The following is a 21,999-nucleotide window of genomic DNA, read 5'->3' on the forward strand; positions in this document are numbered from 1 at the left end:
TAGTTAATAAAAATTTTGGATTTATTAAGCGAATATTTGACCAGACAGCATTCACGACGTGAGTGCGTATGCCTTACGACGTGAGTCCAAGAGGACTTACAGACCACTTTTCTGTTAGCCCAATAAGTATATTAGTCCATTTGCTGATTAATTGAATGGCCCAACTGTATAGCCCAAGACGCCTCACGACGTGAATTTTGAAAAGAACACGGGACCAGAGATAAAGGACCAGAACCCATTTGACTTAAACACTTTTCTATTCCCACGAAGTGAAGGTGTTTTGTGCTGGTCCCCCATTCCGATTGCGGCCATATAAAACTCATTTTTCCAGTTTCGCTTACGTAATCTACATTCTAAGGTATTGATTTCTTGATTTTTAATAGTTAATTTTGCTTTAATAGTTGAATTAAGGGCTAGGGTTTTGTGTTTAGTTAATTGTTGAAATGTTCCCTAAAATTCGTATTATATACATTGCATGTGACTGGATTGTGCTTAGAATTGTTCTAGAAGTAAACCCCATCCATTTTATTGGATCGATTTAGACACTGCCATGGCCGATTCTCACCTACACTGTTGCATTCACGACGTGAATTCCTAGGAATTCATGACGTGAATTCTGGGCATATCAGTATTGTTGCTGTTTAATTTCTGATCTGCTGGATGTTTTCCGTTTGGGTTGTGTTGTTTCTTGTTTTGCAGGAAATGGCTCCTAGGCGCGAGATTCCAGCTGGGGTGTCTAATTTGCACCCAGTTTATGTCTTCCCAACAAATGTGTCGAGTGATGTTCTTACACATTGTAACAACCGTTTGGGGTTGGTATGGTCTTGGAGTTGGAAATATTTTGGACAAAAGTGTTTGAAGGAGATGGTTTTACTTTTAGTTGCAATGTTTGGAGAAATCTCTTCGGTATTTAAGAGCCAGTTTATTGGGAGTTGTCAGTAGAATTTTTCGCTACCGTTAGTTTTGAAGAAAGGACCATCGATTTCAACTACAACCGGGCGCTTGTTTTTCAGTTGGGAGGTGTGTATCGTGAGTGCAGCCTTCGAGAATTTGCATGGAGCATGGGGCTGTATACCGAGGAGGAAGCACAATCACCATTTTTTGTGCCCATTTTGGCAGGGGTTTGTTCGGGATTTTACCCCCGGGATGTTGGATGTCCAATTTTGGAGGACTATTTCTAATCACGAGTATAATGCTCGTGATGCAAGTGAACGACAAATCAGGAGTCCCGTTCATCGATTTTTGCATCGCCTCATCACTTTTTCCATTAATCACAAACATCATGGAGACAAAGTTCCAATACAAAATTTGTTTTACTTATGGAGCATAGTCACACTGGGCATTTGTTGTGATATACCGTATATGCTCGCAAGGTTTTTGGGAAAGAAGGCGGCTAGCCTAGGCCCGGGAGTCCTATCACAAGTGGGCATTTAGTCACTCGCCTTGCCCGGTCTTACGGAAATTTGACTCCTAATTTTATTAGGAACCTTACTCGCTTCCCGGATAACGATTTGACAATTCAAGTTTTGGGTATTATGAGGGTTGTAGTGAATGTTGGGGGAGGATTTGTGATACCCCCAGAAGATGATGAACAACAACTTGGTCAACAAGAAGAACAACCGCAGCCAAGGCCTCGTCGACAGAATGTGCGCGCACGTGGAGAGATGGGGAGAGCTCAAAGAGTTGCAGGCGGTATACCCACCGACCCATTCCAAAGTCGGGTGGATACATATTTAGATAATCTTTGTGGGGACACCACTTATAATACCCAACTTCTAGAGGGTGTTTATTCTCATATGGTTGTGGTTAGACCACCCACCGTGCCGCCACATTGCCCGTATATCCCGACATGGGAGGAACTTTGGATGCCAAGGGGAGATGGAGCCGGGACGAGTGGAGCGCATGATGAAGAAGATGATGATTGATTTTAGTTTCTTTTAGTTTGTTTGATTTTTAGTTCATTTTTTTTGGTGTGTTTGGTTTGTAAAAATCTTGAATTTATTATGTTACTTTTCAATTTCCTTTGGTTATTATTTTTCAGATTTGCTAGAGGAGTCGCGGGAAAGGAAAGTCGGGATATTAGTTCGTTCATGTTTAGCCGAAAGCGTTAGAATCGAGAGTCAAGACCCACAATTTAAAATAAGTGTGGGGTGAGTCGAGAGAGGATAAAGTTAGAGAAGAGTCATAAAAAGAGCTTAAGAAGGGTCTTAATTCATTAAGAAATTATGGGTTAAAGTTCCAAGTTGAAAGAAGAATTGGAAGACTTATGTTATCTGTCCGCCTAGTTTTCACGTCGTGATGTACCTGTTCACGTCGTGAATCAGAAATTGATGGTTTTTCAGAATATGTGTTTTAGCGACTTCGCGTTGTGAGCCCTACCTTCACGTCGTGAACCTGGCATTTTCACAAAAAATGAAGACCATTATTATTCCATGGTTCACCACTTTTCTTCTTGGAATTATTATGAAGATTATGGTGGCTCGTTTCCTCTACTATGCAATGTGGCGTATGCTTTCCCATATTTGTCTTCACGCCTTGGAGATTTCCACCACCTTTATTGAAGATTGAAGTTTCGATTCCATATTTCATTGGCATATCTACATATCTCGTTTGTTCAAGATCCAAGTTCCTTATTCAAAGAAGAAGTCCATATTCAAATTGCACATTTCATCCACACGATTGGAGTTTGATCACGCCACTTCTATCCCATGGGAGTCTGTTCTTTTTTCTCCTTTTTATTGCTTTTAAATTTGTTTATGCATACAATGAGGGCATTGTATGTAATAAGTGTGGGGTAGGGGGTAGAAAAAGTAAATTGCTAGAAAAAGTAGAAAATTTAAAATTTTAAAAAATTTAGAAATAAATAGGTTTGAAATAATAATCTAATAATTTAATCTAGTATTAATAATTTGAACATAAGTTGCTAGTGTTGTGTGGGATGATCCGATGAGAGCTCAAATGCTTAGTTGAGCCTATATACGTAATAGTGCATTTTTTGCCCCCCTTTATTCTAGTGAAACCATGGGACTAAAACACAACCTCACTTAGTTTGAGGATCGCAATATGTTTAGCATCGTGTACCAGAAATGTATCCAGGAAAGCTTATGTAGTCCTTGCAATTAGGCTAATACCTAAACCAAGAAGGATTGAAGTTGAGCGCCCGTGCTTAAGCATGTAGGTTTTTGAGTGACAAAAGTGAGATATACATGTAAAAAAAGAGAGAAATTTCCAAAAAGTGAAAAAGTGTTAGAATTTTTGGAGCAATCAAAGTATGAAGATCAAAGATCAAAAATTCTGAAGAAATTCAAAAGTTGAAGATACCAAAAATGACACAAAAAGGTGGTGAATTCAAAGAAATCAAAGATTAAATGTCCAAGAAGTGAAGAATTCCAAAGAGATCCATTGTGGTATCAAAAAGTTGTAATTTCTAGATTATGTATGCTTGGGTTGCTTGACCAAAAATACCTTGAGGTTAGAAAGTTTTCTGCGGATGGATTCAGAGGGATGCATAAAATGAGCGTTGTTCAAAAGAAGTGGGCGAATGTTTATGAGGATTGTGAGTATTTAGAATTAGGAGGGGTCCTTAGGAAAATTTTAGACAAAAATGCATGCGTTGCGGTCTTGGCATAATGTATGAGCTTGAAATGGATTGTTCTATATGATGTTAGTGATAAGAGTTTGAGTTTAAAAATAATTAGATTCTGGATGATAAGTGCGCGCAATGTAAAAATCCTTGCCCGATAAGAATTCGTGAAAGTCACGACGTGAATGTATCATTCACGTCGTGAACCGTGAATTTTATGACAACTATATATACTCTTGATCATTACGACTTGAGGGACTTTTGGCTGCCTTGGAGAGTTGTTGGAGACGAAATTCAGAAGGAAAAGAGATCTGGAGATTGGTTGCATACCAAGGAAGAAGAAAGAGTTCATACTTAGCTTATTAGTTTGGTACAATTAAACATGATTAAGATTATGATTTGTTTATGTTTGTTTGCTAGCATATCCAACTAAATCTAGCTGCTTATGTTAGCTAGATGAAGCTGGAACTCATGGTTTTAATACTTTAGCTTTAATTTACTTGTTGGTTATGACTTGTGTTGATTGATTTTACCTAGCATGTTTAATTTGATATTAGATTGCTTTGATTTGTTATTCTGTGTAGTTAATCACCATTAATCTGCATGAATTAGAATGCCTGGTAATTTAGTGAACATTAGATTATTAGAGCTAGGATCGAACCAATCTTAGATAAGTAATTGAACTATTGAATTAGGCTGTGCTAAAGAACTCATATTATGACCATAAGTGTGTTTGTTAAATCAATCTCACGTAGCTCCAATTCCATTAAATACTTGATTATGTGTTAACTTATGTGTGAACTGTTGGATAAGGTGTCTAAGTCCATAAATTTATTTGCTATGTACTTGACCTGACCCGGCATGGTCCATTTGGGTTGCACTTCACCTAACAATTTGTATGGATATATTTTAAGAATAAGATATTTATGATTTATTAATATATTATAAGTTATAATATATTAATAAGAAATCATATTCTTTACTAGTATTGATCAAGAATTAATTTGGAATTAATTTAGTGATCAAAAGAGGCTAATTAAATATGGACTCTTATATATATGGAATGGGCCAAGGTTTATTTAGGATGGGCTAACAGTGTATGGAAGTCCATGGATAGTCCATGCAGCTTTTAACCCATGGATCCTATCTAAATGGAAGGTCATGGGTATTAGGGTTTACATGGATGTAACCCTAATCCTGCATACTATATAAAAAGGTCCTTGGCACTTGAAATGGCACTAGTGTGTGAGTTTACAAAGAGTGGGCCGATTTCTAAAAAGTGTTTCTTATTCTCTCAAGTTTCCAACTTGTTTTGGTGATTTGTGACCCCACTTGAGACAATCACATTACTGGTGCTATACTCTCAAACTCCAAGCAATTCACTACAAGAAAAAGGTATGTAATTCTATCTAGAATTTTGTTATACAAGTACCTAGGATTGCATGTTAGATAACATAAAGCTTTAGAAATCAATTTTGCATGTATAATAGAGAAAACATAGTTCCAAAGCTTCTAGGGTTGTATGTGCACCTTAAGGTTGTTAAGATGCTCAAAACCCATCAGTGGTATCAGAGCCTAGACTTGTTTTCTATTATATTGTTGCTTATTTGTGATTTTTTGAAAGCTGTTTTGCTGTTAGACTGCTCAACTCGGAGATTCCATGAACAGACTCGACGAGTTGATGCTTTTAGGCATGGACTCGGCGAGTCAGTTCATGGACTCAACGAGTCTGCTGCCCTGACAGCATGATGTTCGAGTTTTTTTTGGCAAGAATTGGGTTAAGATCATTACCTGTTACTGTTTTGAATCATTTAAACTGTTTTTTATGATATGGTAATGATTATCCTAATCTAATTCCATGGTAATTGTCATAATTTCACGATTAGTGTTAATATGATTATGCTAAATGTCTTGAATTTGATTATATGAATTGTCTTGCACTATGAGTTTGAATATGATCATGCATGTGTTATTTGATTATTATGATTAGTTGAATCCATCATCTATGTGTTTTAATGGAGTCTATAATTTGTCATCAAGTTATGGATAATCAAAAGTTTTTTTTAAAAGACACTAAAGAACTCATAGGTTACACAAAATGAAGAGTCTTCATTTTAAATGGCCATTAACTCATAAGTTATGGAGTTGAAGAGTTTTGAAGAGTTTCAAAACTTGCCCTCATGTTTTGGAATTTGTAAAGTCTCACACATTCATACTTTAATTCCGAATTAGAACTTAGAATTTCAAAAGTTTAAAATTCAACCCTTATACTATTATAATATTAAAAGTTTAATATTTGTCTATATGTATAAGAGTAAAAGTCAGTCTTACCGTCAGTAAGCCTCATTCACGAAGCCAGTCTATAAGGGGGTATAAGGTTACTGCCTATAAAATGGCAGTTTAATGGGTGTCCACTCTCACCCACCGTTTCCTTGACTGGTGGATGGTCGTTAGCCGAACGGGTAGGATATGACTATAATTCTCCTTTCATGAAAAGTATAATGATAAATATAAAGTAACTAAACATTATTAAATTCCCAATCTTAGTTACTTTAGGAAAATGTGAATTTGGTGCTAACCCATGAAATTACACTTTGTACCTTACCGAGTCCTTAGTGGAGGGTGTGTGGTTAACCGGCACACTAACATGGACTAGTAAGAGTGGCAAAGGGTAACTTAATGTTTATCATAGATTGATGGAGCGCGTGTGGTTAACCGACACATCAATTATGTGATAAAATTAAGGGTACCAAGTTAATTTGCATGGTTATTCACACCTTGTTTGTGATCCTCGGCATCCCAGTCACAAACTTGAGAGGGCACAATCAAGATTTTAACATACCATTGAATAGTTTAATGAATCTCAAAGGATCTAGGAGTTTCAATCTAATTAAAACATAATGAATAATTTCGTTTTTCATGGTGGAAATTGGTAAATCGTCATTTACCTACCTTCAAATATTCTATAGCATGGATTACAACATCCCTCTTCCAAGTTATAAAAATATTGTGTTGGGTCCTAGCCTTAATATTTCATATTGGGTGTTATATTAAGGACTTAAATCAACTAACTTGAATTTCTCCCTTGTAGATGTCTTCTTCACACAACTATGGTCTTCCCAAATATCTTGAAACTAGCTTCTCAATTAAAGATATGTTCCACGATTGGATCGTGGAAATTGAAATCATTCTTCACTTCCTCCACCTCCTCCAATTATTCACCCTGGCCCACAAGCTCGAAGACTTGAAAAGTTCAAGATCACTCAAGCCCTATTGGATAAAAAACACAAAGATGGAAGGCCAGTGTATGCAGATGTCTTGGAGATGAAGGCACACATTAACAGGCTACGGATGTTGGGCGCCGATCTCGCAAGGAAGTTGGCTGTTGATTGGATTCTTCAATCACTTCCTGAGTCATATAGTTACTTCATTAAGGACTACTATGTGACATATCATGACATGACCCTTATGGATCTTACATATTTACTTATTACTACTGAATCTGCAATGATTTGGCGCAATGGTCAAGCAAATTTGATTGAAAGATCCACATCCCAAGCTGACATGGGCTATGTGTTGAAAAAATATGATCTGATCACCACAAATAAAGGCTCAGATACTAGTTACTGTGTGACAGATATATAAATTAAAGATATAAGATGCGGATATATAAAGAATAAGAATTGCAGAATAAATATAAACTGGAAAGCTATAAATTACTGAAAGCTATAATAATATAAATAACTATATTTAAATGACGTAAAACAATAAATAATATAAATGATTGTATTTAAATGACGTTAAGCTATAAATAATATAAATGACTGTATTTAAATGATGTTAAGCTATAAATAATATAAATGACTTTATTTAATTGACGTAAAGCTATAAAAAAATATATAAATATATATCAAGTAGGTTCGTCAATAAATTGACTGAACAGGTTTAGACCTGGACTCATGGAACGACTGGTCTATCAAGTAGGTTCGTCAAATAAATGAATGAACTGGCTTAGGGTTGGACTGGATCTTAATAGACTGTGTATCTATTTGTTCATAGTTCAATCCGGTATTTGATAAGTAACTCAAAGTTCATTTTCATGTAAAATGGGTTGTTTACAAAACAGTGCAAAGTACACAAGTCATCTATTTGTATACAGGTATAGGTGTTTTGAGGAGATTTGATGAGGTTGGAGTGGGTATTTGGAGGGTGGTAGGAGGTGGAATAAGGTTGTAGTTTTTGTTGTGTAAGGAAGCAAAGATGGTAAAATTGAAGGAGCTTTGGGTGGTGATGAATGTAGATTTTCGGAGTAGATCTCTCTGGATAGCCAATTCTCTCTCGCGTCTCTTTAGGGTTTTTATTGGCCAAAATCGTCCACAAAATTTTTTAGGTTTAGGTAAGGTTTTGAAGAATTTTTGATGAAAATCTCCCTAGTAGTATCTTGGTTGTGTTGTGCCTAGTTCTCTTCGTTTCTGACTTGAAGATTCTGAACTCGAGAACAAAAATCTCTCTGGATAGCCAATTATCTCTCGCGTCTCTGTGGGGTTTCCCTTGGTCAAAATCGTCCACAGAAATTCCTAGATGTAGGTAAGCTTTTGAAGAAATTGTGGTGAAAATCTCCTTAGTAGTATCATGGCTTTGTTGTGCCTAGTTCTCTTCGTTTCTGACTTGAAGATTCTGAACTCGTGAAAAACAGAAAGGTGGTGATGGTTAAGCTGATTTAAAATGGTTTTTGGAGGAGGTTTGAGGAGGGTATTTGGAGGGCGTTTGGAGATTATTTGGAGGTTGGAAGGAGGTTCATATAAGGTGGTTATGGTTGTGAAGATGATGATCTTAAAGTTTGATGAAGAACTTGTGATAAAGACGGTTGATGGTGTTCTTCATTTAGCTTGTTGATATTGATGTTCTTGAGGCATGCAGTGGGTTTGTTTGGTGATTGAGAGAGTTTATTGTTGCAGGGGATAAACAAAATATGAATACAAAACACTAAAATCTCACTTTGACTCTCTTGTATTACATATACACGACCACACATTCACACCACATACATACTCTATAATAAATATATTATTGTAGCTCAAATGATGAAAGAAAGGGGGAGTAGTAGCTGGGGTTTTTGCAAGTGGAAATAGGTAGCCGTAGTGTAACATACAAAAAATCGTGACCAAAAATTTATTTTTAAAACGTTACTAAACCATAGCATTAATTCGTTCCAAACATACAAAAAGGGTTATATGACAAAATAGAGTATCTTTTCCAAAACACTTATTCATTTTATCAGAGTAAACATCCCGAGCTCTTCATTCTGCTATCGAAAATACCTGAAACCAAAACTGAAAACCGTAAGCACGAAGCTTAGTGAGTTCCCCAACCTACCACATACCAAACATATCTACAGATCCAAACATGCCATACATATCCATTAGCACATAACCATATACATAGCCATGCATTGGGCCTCGCCCGCTACCGGACCCCGTCCGTCATCAAGCCCCGCCTGGCATCAGGTCCCACCTGGCATCGAGCCCCACTCGGTATACATATCTGTTTCCTTTAGGCCCCGCCTGTCTCTGGGCCTCGCCCGCCATACACATACATACGATTAAATAACATACTGAAACATACATAAACATTCCCTAACCATGCCCTGCTCTAAGGCCTCGCCTAACTTAGGCCCCACCCCTGGTCTGCTACTGAAGTAGTGGAAATCCGTCGACACTCCTACTTGTAGTGAGATACGGGCCCTTGCCCACACTCACATCCTTCCTATCACGGGTCTCGCCCCTGCTCTGCTAACATCGAGATATGGAACCCCATCCATACTCAGCTGGTGACGAGTTACGGGACCTCGCCCACACTCACCTCCTTACCAGGCACATACAAGTATCACAAAGACAACAATTATAATCTAACACACTACATAAGAATCTTCCTCGGGAATACCCCCGACCCGGAAACATACTATTATCTAACGGACTTCGGGCTTACCCCGACATCGGACGCTCGGTCCGGATCCTATCATACCGACACATGCAAGAATAACAAAGACCTCTAGCATCCTAACATTCCTCGGGCCTCGCCCGCCAACAGGTCATAACCCGGAACAAATATCAATAAGTGCCTAGGGCTAACCTCCAGGTCTTCCTTCTATACATAAGCATAATCATCAACATGAACATAATGGGCCGACATTGTGGCCGTAGACCCATGCACACAGTGAGGAGACTCACCTCGCACTGCTGAAAACTCGCTGAACACTTCTGACTGCTAACTGGCAACTTCTGAACCGCTGACCCTTCGGCTTCCCGAACTATCCCTACCCAAAACAACATTTAGACCACAATAATCCAAAAGTCAACCCTGGTCAAACTCGGTCAAAGCCAACGGTCAAAATCATCTTCCAGTTGACTCGACTCGCCGAGTTGTTCTACCAACTCGTCGAGTCCATAATCCTCCAATCCCAAAACAACCCCGACTCCACTCGTCGAGTCTAGCAAAAACTCGACGGGTTCTCCTTCAACCACACACTCGGGACCATCTTCAACCGACTCGCCGAGTTGTATGAACAACTCGTCGAGTCCACCTTCATAACTAAGGAGATTGCCTTGGACTCGCCGAGTTCCTCCTTGAACTTTTCGAGTACTAAGATCTTCATGCCCAAAATGGACCCAGACTGGCCGAGTCCTTCACCAACTCAACTCACTGATCTAACTCATAACCAGAGGGGATTTGGGTTTGCGACCCGAATCGCCGAGTCCGTGGACTGACTCGCCGAGTCCACCTTGTGACATCTCTATTCTGACGATTACAGTCCATTCCAACACCTTCAACCCATAGATCTGGACTTCCAATGCTAGCATTGCACGTAAAGTTGCCAACTTTACGTGCATGCAAGGTGCTATAGAGCTAAAACTCTTACTCCAAGATAAAATGAAGGTCTAGGACATGAAATGGAGCCATAGCTGGATAAAGCTACCCAATCAGAGCTCCTCAAGCTTAGAAATGCTCATATCTGAAGTCCTTTTTCGTCCTCAAAGGCTCAATACTCAGATTGGCCTTGGAAATGGCCCAAAAGGACAAAATACAAGCTAGAAAGGGGATCTAGATGACAAACAGTCAAGGTATAAGCCTTATACCTTCAACTGATCTGCAATGCTACCCCAACTTTGGATCTATAGCTTCTTCTTGCACCACCAAGGTTCTTCTTCCTTCTCCAAGCTTCCATTCACTCTCAAGGCAAGAACTAGCTCAGCAATGGAGTTGGGTGGCTAGGGTTTCGAGTTCTGGACAATAGGGGCCGGAAATGAAACCCTAGGGAGGAGAATAGGATGCTTAAATAGGGCACCAAGTCCCGGAATTAGGGTTTCCAAACCCAGACCAGACTCACCGAGTCCACTTGCCGACTCGCCGAGTCGGTCACTTAATCTTTGACACGGAACCCGCTCCGACTCGTCGAGTTCCTCCTTGGACTCGACGAGTTGACCCCTTTAACTTAGGGTTTTTCTTTCCTTTCCGGGTCTTCTGGATTCTGGGTGTTACAACTCTCCCCCACTTAAACTAGACGTCGTCCTCGAAGTCCGCCACGGTCAATTACCTTACAATCTGCTTACAACTTTATGCACTTCTCCCATTAGGTCCATTCCTGGATATACCATCCTCGGAATAATCCGATCATTACTACCTTCGAGTACAACACCTTTACCTAACTGGTAGCCCCACCGGTACTCCCAGTGCACTTACACTGATACACCAGGGGTTCACCCCTTTTCCTTGCACTGCCATTGGCCTTTCCAAGGCAACTTCCTATAAGCAACGATCTTTCCGATCTCCATCAAGAACAAATCTTCTGCTGAAACCGCAATCCGACCACTCTCAGTGCCGACCATCATACCAGCATTCACGAAATATCCCCTCATACGATGCTCCAATACTGAAAACTCCATCCAGCGTGTGAATTCAAACCATCCTCCGAGATTATCTGATTCCGCAGTGAGCAACTTAGCATTACCCGATCAGCTCACGCCTTCTGCACCAAACACCTTATCATCATTCCTGCCTGAAGTCCTTCCAACTCCCATCCGCCTTCCGAAATGGACCGAGACCACCCTGGTCCCAATCGATCCATCGTTACCCGAAATACTGGTCCCCCACCGGTTACCGAACGCGAGAACATTCCCTCAGTCGCTCCCAACGACTCATGAAGATACCGCGCCTACCTGAACTGCTCTACCAACCCAGCCACTCTGGCTCTAGGAGATCTAGGATCCCCGATCCCATACCTTACCCTAAGGTCTCTACCAGGTCCCACATGTTGCTAAAAGAACACGGGTCTCGCCCACGGGTCCCACCCATCTATACTTCGGAGCGGCCTCTCCCACAGGTCTCACCTATCTAGGGCTATGCAGACCCACTTCTCTTCTGACCTCAACTAGCTAAACTTTCCTGATTCTTATCATGCTAACTCGGAGATACGGGCCCCCGCCCACACTCCGCGAACTAGGAGATACAGGCCCCCGCCCACACTCCGCTAACTACGAGATACGGGCCCCCGCCCATACTCCGCTAACTAAGCTGCTAATGAATGCTACGGCTTAACCGCAGTCTTATATAACTTCCCTTACTTACTCGCTGCTGGGGAATGCTGCGACTACCCCGCAGCCTTATATCCCGACTAAACTCGCACTTGCCGAAGGCTCTCCAACCTGGTTTCCCCGAACCATCCATCAACTACTCGCGAAGACGCGAACTCAAGGTTGGGAAGTTTCCCTAACTTCCAACCTAACTGCTTCTCAATCCAAACAGCCACTTGAGCTGCTTCCTTCCTCACCAAGACTGCGGAACCATCTCAGTGTTGCATTTACTTCTGTCTCTGGCCCCCACGAGTGGCTCTCCCCCACTTCGATTCGTCTAGCTCCTCGCAACTCCCAGCTTGAGAGAATTACCAATTCTCCCTACCATCCTCTGTTGGGTCAAAATTATGGTTTATACTTTGCTTTTCTCGACAATTGTATTTTTATGTAATATTTTACGAGTTTACGGTCAGGTTTACGACCAGGTGGGTGTTTACGGCCGTAAACAGGTTTACAGTCGTAAACCTTGTTTACGGCTAATGTTTATCATGTATATATAGGGTGAGGGGTGTGAGGAATGGAATAATAGAGAGAGAGACCAAGGGAACTTAAGTGTGTGAAATCTAAGGTGAGAGAGAAACGAGAGAGAAGTTTTGTGTGTGTGAATCTCGTGTATCTGGATCTACATTCTTATCAATTCAAACAAAGATTCATCATCTTCTTCTTCTCCTTCTTCTTCTATTGATCTGCCATCATCCGTTTGATTGGGATTCCGGACCATCAAAGGGATCTGATCGATACACAAGCAGATTGGGGACTTACAGTTGGTATCAGAGCTTGGATTGTATCAATCATTTTTATCAGATTTGGAGCTGATTTGATCTTATTTTTGAAGGATTCCTGCGTTTTTGGATAGATCTTGGCAAAATTAGGGGGTTTGTTTTTCGCGTTTTTCATAAAAACGAGTTTTTGATCGAGTTTTGGAGCTTCAAAGTCGAAAAAATGTTGTTTTTGGTTGTAACCAGCTAGGGGGTGGCGGCGTGTAAGGCCAGCAGCTAGGGTTTTCGAGGAGTTTACGGCCTGGGAGCTTACGAACGATGAGTTTACGTTCGGAGTTTACGGTCGCCGGAGTTTACGGCAGCGGTTGCGGCTCAGACGTTTACGGCCGGCGATTTACGGCGGCGGTTTGGGGCCAGCCTCGGACGTGTGCGGCTAGGCGGCTTCGGACGGTGTTCACGGCTAAAGCGACTTCGGACGGTGTGTGAGTCTTCGGTTGGAGGTCCTGGTCAGCTCAGTCTTCGCAGCTTTCATTAAAAAAATTCGGGGAATTTTGGGTTTGCCAGGGATCGAACCTGGGTCCCCGGATTCATCAGCAAGGCGCCTTACCAGCTGATCTAGCCTGCTAGATGGAATAAACTTCGAAATTTAATTCAAAACCACTCCCAGTCGCTTCTAGTTTCGCAAATTTCACACTTTTAACCCCAAAATTCAATTTCTTTCATTTTTAAATTACATTTTCAACCAAAATTTTTAGTTTTTAACATTTGACTTTTATTTTTGACTTTTTACTTAAAATTTTTACTTTTACGTTAAAGTTTGACCTTTGATTTTCTCGTTTGACTTTTAAATTTTCTAATTTAGATTTTCGGTTTGAATTTGAAGTTTGACTTTTAAGACATGAAAGAGAGTCAGGATATGTTAAAACAAAAATTCAACATGTTCAATTATATCCCTGGAGAAACCCTGGAAGGTCAGCTGCAACGATTTACTACACTTACTACTGAGATGAATACAGCTGGGATCTTCTTAACTAAATCTGAGATAAACAAAAAGCTACTGAATTCACTTCCGAAATCGTGGGATATGAACGTAGTTGTCATCAAGAAGACAAAAGATCTCAATCGTCTTAGTCTTGCTGCTGTAACTGAAGAACTTGACGCTTTGAAGTGTGGAAAAACAATGAGTTCCGCAAACATCCCGGTCAATGAAGTTTCATGTACTACATCTTGTGAAGATATGATTAAAATTCTTCGTGAACAAATTGATTTATTAAAAAGTGAAGTTGAGGACCTGAGATACGAAGGATATCAACTTAGGAAAGGACAGAAACCCCTGAAGGCTGAATTAGAAGCAAAAACCAAAGACTTTAGGAAGCTTCAGGAAGACTATAGTAATAAATTTGAAAATTATGACTATGTTAAGAGACAACTTGCTGAATTAACTGCTGAGCTTGACACATTAAAAAGAAATTTTGAAAATGCAGATTTTGATTTTTGAAAATTTGATGTGTCAAGCGAAGTAGTTGCGAACATGATAGACCATTACATGCAATTTAAACATAACCAGCAAAAGGGTTTAGGATACGATAAAGCGCCTCCTCCTTTCAATCACACGTATCAGTATCACCCTTTGACTAAAGAGGAGATTGCCAACGAACCATTCATGGTTTATGGCAAACCAGCTGGTTTTGTATCAGGAGACATTATTAATGTTGAAAATACTAATGTTTCTACTTCCTATGCAGATCAATCCTTAAACCAATCCAAGCAAGCAACTGAAGAGAGTGTGTCTGATAGTAAAGTAGCAGAAGATGAGAACGAGGAGAAAAACATTGAACAAACCAACATCTCCTTGAGCTCTGAATCTGTTGCTTCGAACTCAGCTGCTTCTGATCAACCTGTTGTTGAGAAATACAGGCCACCAATTCCAGTGAAACAGAGTGCATGTTGTAATTGTGCTTGTGGGAAAAATAAGAGACAAGGCAAGGATACACCACCAGGGGCAGGAAGAAACAACTTCACAGTGAAGAAAAAGACATGTTTTCACTATAGAACACCTGGACTGTAACATATGTAATTCTATTTCTCTGCATCTTCTATCTATGCAATTCTTCCTGTCTGTTAGTTATATGTTGTCTCCTTTGCGTGATTGAAATACATCCGACCTGGTACACAACATATGCACCATTCTACTTCTCAATCCCTCTAAATCTGGTTAGTCATATGTTTCACCCTCTGCGAGATTGGAAGAGATCCGACCTGGGTGTATAGCATATGAACTCTAAATCTAACTTCTCTCATAATAATTGTCTGCTCACCTAAAGTAAGGAGTACTTTGGAAGTTCCTGATTATTGGGGTATGTCAGGAAGCGGGAAACATGTTCTAGTACATTTAAAAGTGAACAATCAGTAGGTTGTCTGTAGATCTCGCTGCTCAATTTAGGTGGACAACAATATCTTTGGTCGTCGTCAGCTGAATGGTCCTTAAGGAATATTATCTAGGAACTTAGGATCATATTGTCTTCTCACTTATAGTATGTCCTAATTTTGTCACAATCTCTCGTGCTTAAGTGGACCACAATACCGACGATTGACCAAATCTATTGATGAATGGAGAGGTACTGATAAACGGATAAAGGCTATCTAAAAACTTTGATCCCAAATCACTCTTAAAGTTAGATATCTTTTTTATTTTTGTTGAATTTGTTCATAGTTTTCTTCTAATTTAAATATTAGGGGAGAATTAAAATTTTTGAAAACCAAACAAAAATAAAAAAAATTAAAAATATTTATGTTTTATTTCTTTTTCAGAAAATATGAAAAACCCAAAAATATTGTGTGCTAAATTTTCTTTTAGTTTTGTTTTGTCTTGAAAAGTGAATTCAGGTGAAGATGAAACTCATGGAGTTTGTGTCGAAGATTTATGAGCCAAGGCTTCATCCGTGATCATTAAAGAATTCTCATTCGAAGGAGCAAGAAATGAAGATTATTCTTTCGACATTCAATCTTTCAACCCCAGAAGCAAGGTGAAGCTGCACTTGAAGATTAGGTGACGGATTGCATTGAAGCCTCCTCAATCAGTCTGCTGCTATCTTGAACCTGCTGAAGTGATCCAGAAGATTTGTTCTCTCTGATGTTCTCTCTGAAGATTCTCAAGCTGAAAGCGATATCTTTCAAGAATCAGTACAAGAAGCCTCCTCACCCAATGTGCATTCAATGTCAAATTTTGAAGAAAAGCCCAACTGCTCAAGATGAAGTCATTCATTGAAGATTCATCAAGTTCATCTTGAAGTTGTGAAGAATTTGAAGATTAATGCTGAATCCAAGCTCTCGATGAAGATTGACAAGAAAAGCCAGCTACTTTTTAGGGGGAGCTTGTTGGGTCAATTAAGAAAAGAAAGCTATAAACCAGGGGGGAGATTGTTGGGTAAAAATTATGGTTTATACTTTGCTTTTCTGGGCAATTGTATTTTTATATAATATTTTATGAGTTTACGGTCAGGTTTACGGCCAGGTGGGTGTTTACGGCCGTAAACCATGTTTACGGCCAATGTTTCTCATGTATATATATAGGGTGAGGGGTGTGAGGAACGGAATAATACAGAGAGAGAGACGAAGGGAGCTTAAGTGTGTGAAATCTAAGGTGAGAGAGAAACGAGAGAGAAGTTTTGTGTGTGTGAATCTCTTGTATCTGGATCTACATTCTTATCAATTCAAACAAAGATTCATCATCTTCTTCTTCTCCTTCTTCTTCTTCTCCTTCTTCTTCTATTGATCTGGCATCATCCGTTTGATTGGGATTCCGTACCATCAAACAGATCTGATTGATACACAAGCAGATTGGGGACTTACATCCTCTGGCCACTCCTGCTGAAAACCTGAGCTTACCACAGCTGGGAATCTAACCGATCTATCCCTAACGATACCTTCCGGAAACCAGCGAGACACTACCGAGCCCCACACATGCATGCTACAGTTACTGCATCCAAAGTAACCTGCTCTAAAGGAGGCGACCTCCTATCATCATTCTAAAATCCAAGGTATGCAGATGGCATATAACTCAATCACAAGCAGGCCACAAAATTCCGAAATATCATTATCAATACCAATGCAGAACCATAACAATAAGATCATAACATAAGCTGATAGGGAAATGAAAGAAGATATGTACCTGACGCATCGGGCTTCTCACACCTCATCTGAAACCAACCGATACGCCCCGCTCCTTGCTGCAGGCGCCCATGCCCGGCCCTGACGGCCGTCGGTGATCCTCAAGGTTGCAGGGGCAGGTGCTATCACCTATCCTGCTGAATGCAAACTCGGACATTAGGCCTTCTTGTGGCCCCTCTGAGTACAATGGAAACATATCAGGTCTGATCCCTGGGTGGTGGTAGCAATAAAATCCCTGCTGAAATGACCAGTCTGGCCGCACTTGAAGCAGCCAGAATCACCACCACTGCCACTCCTACACGCACCCTCGTGCGTCCTGCCGCACTTGCCACAGCGGCCCCGGTCCTGAGGACCTCTCAATCTGGAATCTGATGTCTTGGGCCTCTTGCCCGATCCCATGGATACCTGAATCTCTGCCAACTTTCTTTTCCTTTCTGTCTCAAGATCGATCTCTCTTTCTCTGGCCCGAGCAATCATGTCTTCCAGCATCTTGCAGCTGGACCGACCACAAACTGGCTGATATCACTCCTTAACATCTCGTGGTACCGAGCCTTCTTCATCTCCTCGTCCGCCACATACTGCGGAACCAGGAGGGCTCTCGCCCTGAACTTGGCGGTGATCTCCGCCACTGTCTCTGTAGTCTGTCTTAAATCCTGAAACTCCCGGGCTAACTGCTGCACCTCAATCACCGGTGCAAACTTGGCCTTGAACCTGGCCGATAAGTCGCTCCATGTCATCGCGTCTAACGTGGCATCATCTCCGATAGCATAAACAACCTCCTCCCACCAATCCCGTGCTTTGTCCTTCAGAAGACAGGAGGCGAGTCGAACCTTGTCCCCCTCGGGACACCGGCTAGAATGAAAAACATTGGCGACATTAGCCAACCATCTGCCACTAGCAATGGGGTCCCTAGCCCCATGGTAGTCTGGAGCTCCACGAGCTCTGAACTCCCGGAATGTCAATGTACGCGCTCCCAACAAGGCCATTATCTCTGAGCGGAAGGATCCAAGCCTCTCATCCAAAATCTCCAGGATGCCCTCCTTGACCGTGCCAAAGATCACAGGAGTCTGGTCTAAAATACTGCATGTAACCTCCGCTGATACAAACTCCCTCATCCGTTCCTCGAGCTGCTCGGTCCCTGAACCCGAGTCTCATCCCTCTCTGACACCTGACCCATCCACTGGTCCATCTTGCAATGTCACCATACTGAAAATATGCCAAAGCAATCATAAAAATACACATCACTGCCGAGGGATCACACACACTCTACAAGTTCCCTGGTTTCATCTCGGCCCCTCTTGAATCGAGTATGGATCCTCTGCTTTCAGTAGTACGGGCCCATACTACCTTCCATATCTATCCGTACTTTCCTCAAGAGTTGCCTCGACTCCACCAAGTCCCTTACTACTACTACTTCTCCCAACACTAAGCTCATCCTAGGCTTGCCCTAGGGAAATCCCTGACCCAAACCAGTCCTCAGCTGCTGAAAGATTCCCAGTAATATCAACTAGCTACCTCATGAATATAGCCACATGCAACAGAGATTAGATAATCCTTCGAGTAATAGACCCATCCCTAGAACGGTTGGACTCAGACAAGAGCTGCGTAATAGGGTCAAATGTATCACTCTGAGATTATCCAGCCTGTGCTACATGTGACCTAGCATATTCACTTAATAGTTAGCTCACATTAATAAGAGTCCCACAAAACACAAAGCAAGCAGCATTCAGACAAAAAGGGAAATCTAACCAGAACATAATCAAGCAATTCTATCCAAATAACAAGAATCTATACTAGCATGCGATGCTAAGCTCATATAATCAAACATAACCTAAACAGGCTATCCTACCACTGTCTAACCAATACTAGCATACAGCTCAATAAGAACATATAACAGGCATATAAGGCATCCTCCTAGATCCTTAGCCCTAAATCCAGCATGCTGATCACATAATCATAACATAACATAAGCTTGTATGGGGAATTTGGGAGAACTTACTTGAGCTCGGCTGATTGCATGCACCACACCCTTTTCTCTTTTCAAAGTTCTTATTCCTTTTTCGAAATCCTTTTTCTTTTCAAAGTTCCTTTTTACAAAAATGATTCTCCTTCGAAAATTTCCTTACCAAGCCCTCAGTTTGAGTTCAGTCACACCTGAGAGTGTGCCCGAATCCCTTAAACCAAGGCTTTGATACCAACTTGTAACATACCAAAAATCGTGACCAAAAATTTCTTTTTAAAACGTTACTAAACCATAGCATTAATTCGTTTCAAACATACAAAAAGGGTTATATGAAAAAATAGAGTATCTTTTCCAAAACACTTATTCATTTTATCAGAGTAAAAATCCCAGGCTAAACTTCTTGGTGTGTGCCATGCGATCATCCCGAGCTCTTCATTCTGCTATCGGAAATACCTGAAACCAAAACTGAAAACCGTAAGCACGAAGCTTAGTGAGTTCCCCAACCTACCACATACCAAACATATATACTGATCCAAACATGCCATACATAGCCATTAGCATATAACCATATACTAGGCCCCCGCCCGCTGCATTGGGCCTCGCCCGCTACCGGACCCCGTCCGTCATCAATCCCCACCTGGCATCAGGTCCCACCTGGCATCGAGCCCCACTCGATATACATATTTGTTTCCTTTAGGCCCCGCCTGTCTCTGGGCCTCGCCCGCCATACACATACATACGATTAAATAACATACTGAAACATACATAAACATTCCCTAACCATGCCCTGCTCTAAGGCCTCGCCTAACTTGGGCCCCGCCCCTGGTCTGCTACTGAAGTAGTGGAACCCCGTCCACACTCCTACTAGTAGTGAGATACGGGCCCTTACCCACACTCACATCCTTCCTATCACGGGCCTCGCCCCTGCTCTGCTAACATCGAGATATGGAACCCCATCCATACTCAGCTAGTGATGAGTTAGGGGACCTCGCCCACACTCACCTCCTTACCAGGCACATACAAGTATCACGAAGACAACAAGTATAATCTAACACACTACAAAAGAATCTTCCTCGGGAATACCCCCGACATCGGACCCCCGGCCCGGAAACATACTATTATCTAACGGACTTCGGGCTTACCCCGACATCGGACCCTCGGTCCGGATCCTATCATACCGACACATGCAAGAATCACAAAGACCTCTAGCATCCTAACATTCCTCGGGCCTCGCCCGTCAACAGGTCGTAACCTGGAACATATATCAATAAGTGCCTAGGGCTAACCCCCGGGTCTTCCTTCTATACATAAGCATAATCATGAACATGAACATAATGGGCCGGCATTGTGGCCGTAGACCCATGCACACAGTGAGGAGACTCACCTCGCACTGCTGAAAACTCGCTGAACACTTCTAACTGCTAAGCGGAAACTTCTGAACCGCTGACCCTTCGGCTTCCCGAACTATCAATACCCAAAACAACATTTAGACCACAATAATCCAAAAGTCAACCCTGGTAGAACTCGGTCAAAGTCAACTTCCAGTTGACTCGACTCGCCAAGTTGTTCTACCAACTCATCGAGTCCATAATCCTCCAATCCCAAAACAACCCCGACTCCACTCGTCGAGTCTAACAAAAACTCGACGGGTTCTCCTTCAACCACACACTCGGGACCATCTTCAACCGACTCGCCGAGTTGTATGAACAACTTGTCGAGTCCACCTTCATAACTAAGGAGATTGCCTTGGACTCGCCGAGTTCCTCCTCGAACTCGTCGAGTACTAAGATCTTCATGCCCAAAATGGACCCAGACTGGCCGAGTCCTTCACCAACTCAACTCACTGATCTAACTCATAACCAAAGGGGATTTGGGTTTGCGACCCGACTCGCCGAGTCCGTGGACTGACTCGCCGAGTCCACCTTGTGACATCTCTATTCTGTTGATTACAGTCCATTCCAACACCTTCAATCCATATATTTGGACTTCCAATGCTAGCGTTGCACGTAAAGTTGACAACTTTTCGTGCTTGCAAGGTGCTATGGAGCTAAAACTCTTACTCCAAGCTAAAATGAAGGTCTAGGACATGAAATGGAGCGATAGATGGATAAAGTTACCCACTCAGAGCTCCTGAAGCTCAGAAATCCTCAGATGTGAAGTCATTTATCGTCCTCAAAGGCTCAATACTCAGATTGGCCTTGGAAATGGCCCAAAAGGACAAAATACAAGCTAGAAAGGGGATCTAGATGAATAACAGTCAAGGTATAAGCTTTATACCTTCAAATGATCTGCAATGCTACCCCAACTCTGGATCTATAGCTTCTTCTTGCACCACCAAGGTTCTTTTTCCTTCTCCAAGCTTCAATTCACTCTCAAGTCAAGAACTAGCTCAACAATGGAGTTGGGTGGCTAGGGTTTCGAGTTCTGGACAATAGGGGCCGCAAATGAATCCCTAGGGAGGAGAATAGGATGCTTAAATAGGGAACCATGTCCCGAAATTAGGGTTTCCAAACCCAGAACAGACTCGCCGAGTCCACTTGCCGACTCGCCGAGTCGGTCACCTAATCTTTGACACGGAACCCGCTCCGACTCGTCGAGGTCCTCCTTGGACTCGACGAGTTGACCCCTTTGACTTAGGGTTTTTCTTTCCTTTCCGGGTCTTCTGGATTCTGGGTGTTACACGTAGTAAATATCTTTTACTTCTCATTTTCTTCTTTTTCTTCCTTTTTGACTTTGTTACCCAAAACACACACACACACACACACACACATATATATATATATATATATATATATATATATATATATATATATATATAGATATATATATATTATTGCAACGGCTCAGTCGCACAGCTAAATTTTCTTGTCTATGTGTTTTCCGTCATTCGCGTATTTTCGTATTTTCCATTTGATCACGAATTCATGCAACCTG

The sequence above is a fragment of the Lactuca virosa genome, chromosome 2 (genome assembly GCF_052849685.1).
Source record: "Lactuca virosa cultivar CGN04683 chromosome 2, Lactuca_virosa_CGN04683_v6, whole genome shotgun sequence".
Taxonomy (NCBI): Eukaryota; Viridiplantae; Streptophyta; class Magnoliopsida; order Asterales; family Asteraceae; genus Lactuca; species Lactuca virosa.